The 10,862-nt window shown below is 45.7% G+C and overlaps 1 protein-coding gene across 3 annotated transcripts in view; it reads left to right on the top strand.

The window, feature by feature from the left end:
• Positions 1-5,663: 5,663 nt before the first annotated feature.
• Tafa2 (TAFA chemokine like family member 2) overlaps positions 5,664-10,862 on the top strand; it is a 449,137-nt gene continuing 443,938 nt past the window's right edge. For all 3 annotated transcript variants that reach the window (XR_003713839.1, XM_028786552.1, XM_028786550.1), the window contains exon 1: positions 5,664-7,100. The gene's annotated coding sequence lies outside the window, so the exon portion shown is untranslated. The remainder of the gene's footprint in view (positions 7,101-10,862) is intronic.

The following is a 10,862-nucleotide window of genomic DNA, read 5'->3' as shown; positions in this document are numbered from 1 at the left end:
TGCATTCAGATTGTGAGTTAATCCCACGGGATTCATTCAATGACTGAATGCTTTGCTCTCCAGAGAGGCAAAGAGTTAGGGAGACATACTTTATACTGTTGGTGAAAATGTTTAATAACAGAAATGAGCCCAGAGATGATGTTCTGGACAAACTTCCTGCTCTGACCCAAGACAGGGGCTCTGTTACCTTTAATGGGACATTTATGCTTTTCACAGTCATCTCATAAAACACTTGATTTAATCCACTGTGCAAAATATCAGCCTCTGCGATGGCTAGAATGTAAACAACTTCTCGTTTCTCCTGTACAAGGTGCCTATGCAGTTCTGTCCGCCCAGAGATGGGGATTTTATCATTTGAGCCTGGGATGGCTTTATGAACCCCGTAGTCCAGGAACTGTTACAAACCGGATTCCAGCAGAGACGCAAAGTGGTTGGCATTGAGGCGTCTGCTAATACACTTAGGAACCCGAGGCCATCACGACTTTAGAGAAATATTCATTAGATTACACTGTATCCATGTGTATCACATGCAATCACTGTAGCACAGGTCTTCACCGTTTTGTTGAATGCTAGAAGGCGTGGTTACTGTCAACCCTCCTTTCTCTGTCCAGTCACTTGTCTGTCAGTGAGAGAGGAGGTGTATCACGGGGTGGCTACGGGCATGTAAGGAAGCCCAGCTAAGTCCAGACAAACTTCCCACCTGAGTCTGAGCTGAACACAGATAACCAATCCATAGAAATGTGGCCCAAATCAGCCACAGGCCAACTGTACATCAATTTTTAATTAAAAAGGTTTACTACTACTATTATTATTGTTAACTGAATTTCATACCACTCAACTTTTATACACTTTATTATTATTATTACTTATTCACTTTATATCCTGTTTACTGTCTCCCTCCTGGCCACCCTCTTCCACAGTCCTTCCCCCATGCTCCCTTCCCCTTCTTCTCTGAGTGGGTAGGGACCTCTGGGTATTCCCCCCACCCTGACACATCAAGTCTCCATGAGGCTGGGTGCATCCTCTCCTTTGAGGCCAGACAAGGCAGTCCAGCTGCAAGAACATATCCCATATACAGGCAACAGTTTTTTGGGTTAGTCCCTGCTCTAGTTGTTCAGAACCCACATGAAGACAGAGCTGCACATCTGCTACATATGTGCAGGAGGCCTAGGTCCAGCCTGTGAATGTTCATTGGTTGGTGGTTCAATCTCTGAGAGCCCCCAAGGGTCCAGGTTAGTTGACTCTGCTGGTCTTCCTGTGGAGTTCCTATCCCCTTAGGGGCTACAAACGAAGCCACCCATCTTCTTGTCTTGAAGCTGTGTCTCTGTGTGTCTGATAGGTGTGTTAGAAAGTCTGTTACTTACAGGGAGGCGAAAAGTTAGCGGTGTGTGTGTATGTCACCTTGGAGTGCATGGAGTTTTGTCTTCCCGTTATCTACCTGATTACATGAAACAATTCTATGAATGTTTAAAAAAAATATCTAAAAATTAAACTGGATATGGTGGTGCATACCTTTCATCCCAGCACCGGGGAGGTCTGGGCTTATGGATCTCTGGAAGTTCAAGGCCAGCCTTGTCTATATAGTGAGACTGTTCCTCACCCCTGCAAGTGGAAAAATTCTCTCAACCCCCAGAAATTAAGTTGAATGTATTGAGTCCATGGATGTAATATGACATTAGAGAGGATGAAGAAGACACCCTATCTAAAGCTTGCCTTGGCTACATAGTCATTATTCCGGCCAACATGGCAAGCATCATATTTTGCTAGAATATAAAGCAAAAAAAAAAAAAAAGTATGGGGAATATGGTTCAGAGATACAGGCCTTCCTGGGGATGTGCAAGGCCTGGGGTTGGTACACAGCAGGCATTGTTAGAGAAGGATGGGATGGGGTTGGGGCAACAGGAAGAAACAAAGATAGGCAGGTGGTGATGAATGGACCACGTGTCACTCTCTTTATGAGTCCATGGGGAACCTGAATCATATTCATTCTCTTAAATGTTATGATGCCTGGACGAACAAACACAGGGGAACTGGAACCAGTTTTCCTTCTCCCTTTTCTGTCTTTTCTCCTTAGTAACGCCTCTGCAGTCTCACACATGTTTTGTTAGTGACATTTCAGAATACCAGGTTCCGATAATTTCGCTGTCCTCGTAGCACAGGTAGAACGTTTTAGCGGCTGGGGGATGGGACAGTGCTGGAAGACTCTGTGAATAAAAAACGTAAAAAGCAGCGTTGACGACTGGCTTTTGATTTGGCAGGCCTGGTTTCAATCTCTCCACCGGCTCATTTCATTCACAGGTGAAATCGGTTCAGCATATCTGTTTTATTGGATGTTGTGAAGATTTGAGATGAGGGGTAGAGATAACCTATAAACCTTCTACTAGGGACTTAAAGCGCCTCTAAAATCTCTACTACAGCCGAGGGGAATGTGCAGTGTCGTATACCATACCTCAGAGAACGTCTGTTCTTAAGTACACCCCATCATACGACACAGCCTTTCTATTCCTGGATATTTACTTATGAGAACTGAAAACATACATTCACTGAAAGATTCCCTCATAGACGTCCCTCGTGGCTTTGTCACGTGTCCAACTCAGAAATAACGCAAGAGGCTCACGGTTAATAATGTTTAGTATTACTACAGAGAACTAAGCAGGGTCTAACCTGTGGCTGCAGTAACAGGAATGAATCTCAGTGTAATTATGCTGATGGAATGAAGCTGGTGGGGAAAAGACAGACCATATGATTTGACTTATCAAATCTGTAACTGCTAACCAGGTGCACTACAGTAGAATAGTTTTGAAGGCAGAGAGAAGAAAGCGTGCAGTAGTTTGTTGTTAAGTTCTTCTCAGAACGCAGTGAGTTATGATGAACTTGCAGCCCAGTTAAATTAAGCATTTAAAAAATTATTCATTTTTTTAAAAAAAGTGGTCGAGTTTTGAGGAGGCAGAGAGTTTAACCAGATGGCAGATTGTCAACTCCAGGGTTCTGCTCAGGTAGATGAGTATTTATCATTTTGATTTTTTTTTTGTTTTGGACGGAATGCAAAAGATTTTGTTTCAGAGTCCCCAGAGTCCTGATTTCCACACCTCGATCTGAAAGTTCTTTGGATTTAGTTGCTTGGCAATTGACAGAGAACACAGAGGTGTTAGGGAATTTCGGCATCATTAGGTGTTGGATGAGGATCTGTGGATGAGGAAGGTCTGTTTTATTTTGTAATTACATGGTTATTCCCTTTACTAACTTTTTAATGCGCTTGTAAAAACACAGTGGGTTAAATCGTAAAACATAAGATAAAATGTCCCACATTTTAGCAGCAGGAATAAATATGATAAATGATAGGTTTTCATGAAACCACAAAGAACTCGGTATGAATTAGACACTAGAAAGATGATGGGGGAAGGCCAGTGTTTTTGAAGTTAGGTTGAAATGGTTTTTCCTTGTAACGAAGAATACAGATTTTAATGTCATTCTTGCTTGGAATCTATGGCTGATCAACAGACAGAAAAATTACTGTAAGATTTGTAATGAAACAGTGCCAGGTTATTAAAAAAAGTAAACCTTGTTCCCCTGGGAAATGAGTTACCATCTAATTGGGATAAAATAAAAATGAGACACTTAATCACATGAGACACTGGTCTTTTGAACGAGGTCATTTGAAGGTATGTTGTGAACCATGATTGCCCTGCCCTAGAGTGTCTCAAACCTACTAGGTAGAATCAATTAAAATTCAAAACCTCATATCATTTTGTTTTGTATTCTCATTTGAAATTACTTTAGTTGCTCTCAATTAAAAAAAATAAATTATTGCCCTTTTTTTAAAGACTAGACTAAGTACAAGGATCAAGTTAGAATAAGTACAGAAATTCAAAATGAATGGAAAAGTGTTTAATCATAACCTTAATACATATTTTATAGTTAAAAAAACACAAATGTCTAAGGCATACTTCCCATTAAATGACAAGGTTCACAAACTCTAAATAGCAGAGTTACAGGTGTGCCGAGCTTAATAGTGGCTGACGTAACAAAACTTTTAAATAAAATTTGCAGGAACACTTTTATAAAATAGTCCTCCCAACTTAATTATCTGAAAACCTTAGATAGAAACTCTCTGGACTCAAAGGAAGAGACTTTAGATGAAATGCCCTATATTGGGGAGAAGGAACTTGTAGGGCCCATCTCCAGCAGAAAGGGCACCAAGTGAGGGAGGGGGTTGCCATCCTGCAGTCAAAACTCTGACCCATAAATGTTCCTGTCTGAAAGAACTGCAGGGATGGAAATGGAGAGGAGCCTGAGAAAAAGAAGGTCCAGCGACAGGCCAAAGTGGGATCCAGCTCACCCAGAGGTCCCAAGGCCTGTCACTATTACTGAGGCTATGGAATGCTCACAAAATGGGACCTAGCATGACTGCCCTCTGGAAGACCCAACAAGCAGCTGAAAGAGTCAGATGCAGATATTTGCACCCAACCGGTGGACAGAAGCTGCTGACACCTGTGGTTGAATTAGGGAAAAGCTGGAATGAGCTGAGGAGAAGGGTGACCCTATAGGAGAACCAGCAATCTCAATTAACCTGGACCCCTAAGATCTCTCAAACACTGGAGCACTAACCAGGCAGCATACACAAACTGATATGAGGCCCCCAACACAGATACAGCAGAGGACTGTAGGGTCTGTGTTCAATCAGAGATGATGCACCTAAACCTCAAGAGACTGGTGGCCCCAGGGAGTTTAGTGGTCAGGTGGGATGGAGGCATCCTCGTGGAGAGAGGGGGTTGGGGAGGAGGTATGGGATGTGGAACAGTCGGTGGGTGGACTGGGGAGGGGAATAAAATATGGAGTGTAAATAAATAAATAAAAAGAAAATATGGCTAAATTACTAAGCATGTTACCATAAAATCACTCGCCAAAACAAATTCCCTAGTTCTTAGTAACTACCGCAATAAGTGATAGTTTATAGCTGGTGGAAAGATTTTTGCTAATCTTTCGATGACTCGGGGCTAGGAAAACACAAAACCTTAGACCTGGAAAAATCTTAGCCAGCTTGAAAAATTAACCTAGCTAAATGAGGGGAGTCAATTATAGACAAGATCCCTGAGTAAGGACTGGGTAAGGGTTCCAGAGTCGGCATTTTCTCTCGCTGTGTCTTTTCCTATTTACTCGTTTTTCCTACTGTCCTACTCACTAGCATAAGGTTTTTGTTTTCACTCATAAGCACGTCCAAAATGTGCTGAGTCTAAGAAGGCCTTTCGTGGGAGAGCTTATGCTCACAGCTTAAACCAAGACGCAATTTGGCCAAACCTTAAGGACATGACCTTCTAGGCTCCTGCTATGAAATTTCTGTAGTCAGGATACTCATTCAGGAATGAATATGCTATCATGGTATTGTATTAAAAAAACCCTCATACCTTTGAGCCTGTCAGAATTTGTTAGTTGTAGAAATTCAATATTCCCTGAAATCGGATAGTATTTTCTTTTTTCTTTTGTGGAAAAATTTCATTTTGTGGAGTCCCAGCGATAACCGGCCAAGCGTTCCAATCCAGATTTGCCGCTAGAGGGAGACATAGTCCAGCATTTGTAGCGTTCGCTGTCGTCTTTTACTGTTTTTCTGCAGGAAGGGGGTTTGCTCTCAGCCTCTGCAGCCGCTGCTGACAGAACTGGGAGGGAGACGGAGGGAGTCAAAGCCTCCAGGTCCAGCCGTCCCATTTTACTGCTTAAGTCAGCCTGGAGTGTCAGAACCCATCTCTGCCTGCCTTCTCTGGGTTTTGTACAGTGGGGCCAGTCGCTCCCAACGGCCAGCCAGCTGAGTGGAACAGGGGTCTAGGGTGGACCAGCAGGGCTCTGCCCGTTGGGGTGACTTTCTAACATTATCTCTAGTGTATTTTAACAGTACAGAGGCTTGCGGTGGGACTCAGAGAGGGAGAAGCTTTGATTGCTTTTTTTTTTTATTTTTGGCTTCTTTTTCTTCTGGTGATCTGGATTTGTTTCCTCCGGCCCCTCCCCTTGTCCTGTTCTTTCTCACTCCCGCCTTTGGCGAAGTGACACAGGCGACACCTGCTCGCTTGTGTCTGCTGCTGGAACTCGCACCTCCACGGTGGTGAAGGTGCCGGCGCGCTCGTGACTGTGGGGACAGCAGAGGGTTCCCTCCCTTGGAGCACACGATGCACAGAGTGGCGGCGGGTGGGCTGCGAGGAGCTCGACCGGCTGCACGGGAAGGCGGGATCGAGGGGCTGCCGCTGGCGGGGAGTTGCTGCTAAGTGGACGCGACTCGACGGCGCCCAGGTGTCAGTCAGGGCACCCGCGGGACCCCAGTGCGAGCTGCGGGAACGCGGGCGTCTCACGGGGAGGACGCCGGTTGAGCGCACAGCCCCGGGCGAGCCTGCTCAGAACCGCTCCACCCCGGAGCCTGCAGACCTGGGAGAGCTGGGGAACTCGAGGAGTGCGAGGCTGCTCTGCTGAAGGTGAATCACCGCGTCCAATTGCCTTTCCCTAGAGAACCCGGGGGAGGGCGGGAGAGAGGGGGGGAAAACGTGTGAGCGCGCAAGGGAGAGACGACGCGGGGCGAGAGGAAAAAGTCCTCGCTCGCCGCTCAAAGCAAACAAATCGGAGATGGAATAAGAGCGCCGGTGGCTGGAGCCCGCCTGGATCCTCGCAGTCCCGGGAGCCGAGCGCACCGCGCGCAGCGAGCGCATCGCTGGGGACAGCGGGCGACCGCGGGCGCCGCCGGGGGCTGCGGAGACTTTAGCTCTCCCCTTCGGTCCACGAACCTTCCGATTACTTTGACAAAGAGCCGAGCCCAAGGACCGGCCTCGCGCGCTGCACCTTCCTCTTGTTTCGGGGAGGGGGGAACCCCAGCTTGTATGAAGACACTGCCGAGCCCCCTTTAGCCTTCGGAGGAGGCGGCACTCACACGCGCGCACGCAGGGCCACACTCGCTCGCCCTCCGCGAGCACACACCGGCGGACTTTGGGTCCCTATGCCCCTGGATGGTGCCAGCGGACCGGCATCTCGGAAGCGATGCAGGAGCGGTGAGGCTGGCGTCGGCCCGCGGAAGCTACAGGACCATCGCTAGGTGCTGCCGCCACCGGGACGCCCGGCTGCAGGTAAGGTGTGAGCCGCGCCTTCGGGAGCCTTCGGGCTTTGGGGACCACAGTGGCCGTGCGGGGACTGCGCGACCCCGCAGCCCTCACGGGTACGTCTCTTCCCTCGGCTACCAACTGGGCCCGGGGCAGAAACCGGCTCGTCCCAGGAGGCCGAGATGAGGGTAGATGCGGTCCCGCAGCCCGCGTCCTGTCGCCTCCCCACAACCCCCGCAGACCATGAGGACAGGGGCTGGGAAGGGGGACACCCGGAGGGGGACAGAGCCATGGCAGGAGGTTTGGAGTGGGGGTGGTGGTGGGGAACAGGGTCCATCTTATTTCAGAAGGGGAGAGACTTAGGCAAGGACCGAAATGGGGTTTAATTGGATCCCTCACCAGTCCTTGCTGGTGAGCATTTGAGACTTTTCATAAGCAGTTGGGGGTCGCAATCAAGGGAGAAATCAGGGAGGATTGATGGTGCACGGAAAGGGCTCTTGTCTGGAATGCCTACTTTCTGTCCACTTCGGACTAGTTAATTCCCAGGCCTGTCTGCAGACGGTGGGCGTTTCCACGAAGCTATTGACTCCTCCACCTCTTAACTATTTTTCCACGAAGAATCACGTTCATAAGTTCCGGAGCCTCACCCGCTTAAAGGTTTATTTAGCTCTGGGAACAGACTGGTTCTTACCGAATGAAACAGCTTTTTTTTGTAAAGGCCACTTCAAGAGAGCTTTCGTAAAGTATTGTTTAATGAACAGCGTTCAGGAAAAAAAAAGCAGCACAGTTCGGGGTGAGGGGTGGGGTACACGACTAATGGTTTGTCGTTTCTTTCCGGGGTAGATGACTTCTACATCTTGCCAGTAGCACAGATTTTTCTGCCTACCTGCTTTGCTGTCCCCTCCTCCTTCTAAAAGGCTAGGTGTCTACCAAGAGGTGTTTTCTTCAGGCGATGGATGACTCTTGGCGATTAGTCGGCGATGTCACATTTACAGGAAGTGCTTTTGCAGAGGCAAAGTTTGAGGTCTGTAGCTCTATTTCTTCTGGAGCTGCGGACTGAGCCATCCGGTCTCCTCTGGATGCGGGTCCACAGGCTCTCTAAGAGCCCCGGGGAGACCATGCCTTTCCTCCTGCTCAGTATTCCGCTGCGTGGCCAGTGTTAAACAATTGCCTGAAGCCTTGGGAATTGAATGTGTAGTTACTACAGTGACCAGCTTCTCCTCATCCTGTGCTTGGTGAGTTCATCCCCTGCCAATAAGAGAAAGGATGAACCATCCTCCTTTTGTGACTGTGAAATTTCCCCTTGAATATCAAAGTCCTCCGTGGGCTTAAAAACAAAGAAACAAAAGCTCATCTCAGTCTCCGAACCTAAGTCGCCGCCCCCCCCCCCCCAATGAAGAGCATCCCCCAAAATCACTTAGTGTCCCAGGGCCTTCTCAGGATAGGGTGAATGTCAATGACTGTGGACTGGCTGGTAATTATCTGGTTCCTGTCTGCCCAGTCAGATTGCTTTAGACACCCACCTTCCTACAGTTATCAATTAGCACCTTTAAACTGCTCTATTAGGCAAGGTAAGACAGTTGAGTAATTAATTCAAGGTTTCCATGTGAAGTAATAAAGGAGATTACTGGCAAAGAAGATTAAAACTACATGTGATGTTTTAAAGGATCAGAGCATGAGGGATATCGTATTTACTCTCTGCATGTTTGTGCATCTATGCCCAAGACTAATGAGTCCTTTACAGTCTCAAAACCGGCACCCAACATTGTACATTTTCAATAACAGATCAGACGTGTTTGTCTCTTTTTCCTAATTCATGTTGTTCTGGATCTCTCAAGTCCGATGTTTGGATCGTGACCTTTTTAGAGTCTTTATTTTTAAAAGCTATCAGTAACCACTTACAGGCCATCAGTAACCACAACAAAGCCTATTTTATTCTAATTTCCCCAATTTTCAGTGCAAACAACTGGACTGTATTATTTTCATGCTTACAATTCTGAGAAAGACTGTTACTGCTAACAGTACTTAAGCATGGGCAGCCTTGTAAGAGGCAGACACAGTTTTAGCATTGCTTTATTCAAAATGGCATTCAAAAGACTGATCAAAGTCTTGGTTATTTTTCTTGCCTTTAAAAACAGTGGGTTACTATGCTTCACTTCTCATTTACAGGCAGTGCTATTTGACGTATGTTTCTTAAAGAGGAATCAGGAAACCTTTGTGTCAAAGCAAAAACCTACATAGTGCTCTAAGTTGTGTGTGAGGGTTCTGAGTATGTGTGTATACATGTGTGATTCTGAATCAGAGGAACGTTAGTTACTTGAACAGTGACAAACCGGAGAGAAAAGACATTGTGGACTTGAGTCGACGTGGATACACTCTTCGTAGACACTACATTATCTGCATTATAGTATTTACTAACCACCAAGTTATAAAATGTGACAACACAGCTGTAGAGAAAGGTCTATTTCTAGACATAGCCACTTTCCCCCTTTTAAAAATTTATAAAGTGCTGAAACTTTTGGGGTGATGTAACATTTTAGAGAAACTGTTTCATGTCTCATCAGAAAGATTTGGTAGTCCTGGATTTAGTGTCTATAACACAGTATCTTGATGGCTGTATTAAATGGAGTTTTCATATGGAAATGCACAAAGTACGTCTTAAGGTTGATTCAGTGACAAGGTGAGTTTTTGGATCACCCTGGCCAGGATGGGTGATCTGTGACTCTCCAGCATTTACCTGGCACTTCTTATCATGGCCCTAAAAAAACTGGTTCTGTTTGAGCATGTTTGAGTTCAGCAATTGCAAACTGATTGAAATGTACTAGTAAGATTTATAATAACGTCCCGAAGGAGGGGCTTTCCGAAATGTTGTTGGTTACTTGTGCTGTATTTGAAAAGCCGAAGTAATCACAGCGCCTCTACTGTTCATTTCGTGGTACTTCATTAGAGAGGCCTCATTAGGTAGCTTATTCTGCAGCTGTTTTCTTCACTGAAAATTCAAGTAGACACAAGGAACTTTACCACGTCATGCAGTTTTGTTTCCTTTGGCGAAAAACTATACAGTGCGGTAAAATAAACATCCAGGGTAGTCCGCCTCCATCTATGCTCTGGGCATATTTACAAATGCAATCCATCAATCTGTTCCTAACAGGACTCCATCAAAACAGAGAGAAGAAATTCATTAATACCAACTGCTGCTGGTTATGAAGGCCAAGGCAGCTGAATCAACGTCATTTCTGGGCCGCTGGCTGGCACAGTGTTTCACAGGATGCGGCTTACTTCTTAGTCACTGGTTTTGTGATGACTCAGGATAGGACTCAGAATTTGCCATTTTGTTGGGAAATTCTTTGGAACGCTATCTGAACATATTAAGCTATTTGAACATTTCATTGATAAAGAGAAGATGGGCTTACCAGTTACCAGCAATCTCCTTATGGAGTTTGGAGTGTGGTCTGAAATGGGTTATAGACAGCCAGGATTTAGCAAACACTCCTAGAAGTTTGCTTCTGTTTTTCAGTTGTCACAGGATCCTGACACGCTACATAGTTTTCTGAAGGTTTGACTATATCCATTCAGAGTCGTGTTTCAGTTCTCCTCACAAAGTAAAACTGCTCAGTTCTGTCTTCTGCTTCTGTTTCTTATAAAACATTTAAGAGAAATGACTATGCTTATTAGAATATGAAGAAAGAATTTAAATATATTTCTTGTGCTTTATGTTTCTATACAATCTCTATATACCTATATATGCAAATGTTTTCATGAAATGCAGGTAATATATTGATTTTGTGT

This window comes from Grammomys surdaster, unplaced genomic scaffold, assembly GCF_004785775.1.
Source record: "Grammomys surdaster isolate TR1022 unplaced genomic scaffold, NIH_TR_1.0 125548, whole genome shotgun sequence".
Lineage (NCBI taxonomy): Eukaryota > Metazoa > Chordata > Mammalia > Rodentia > Muridae > Grammomys > Grammomys surdaster.
This window is presented reverse-complemented; position numbering and strand designations above follow the sequence as displayed.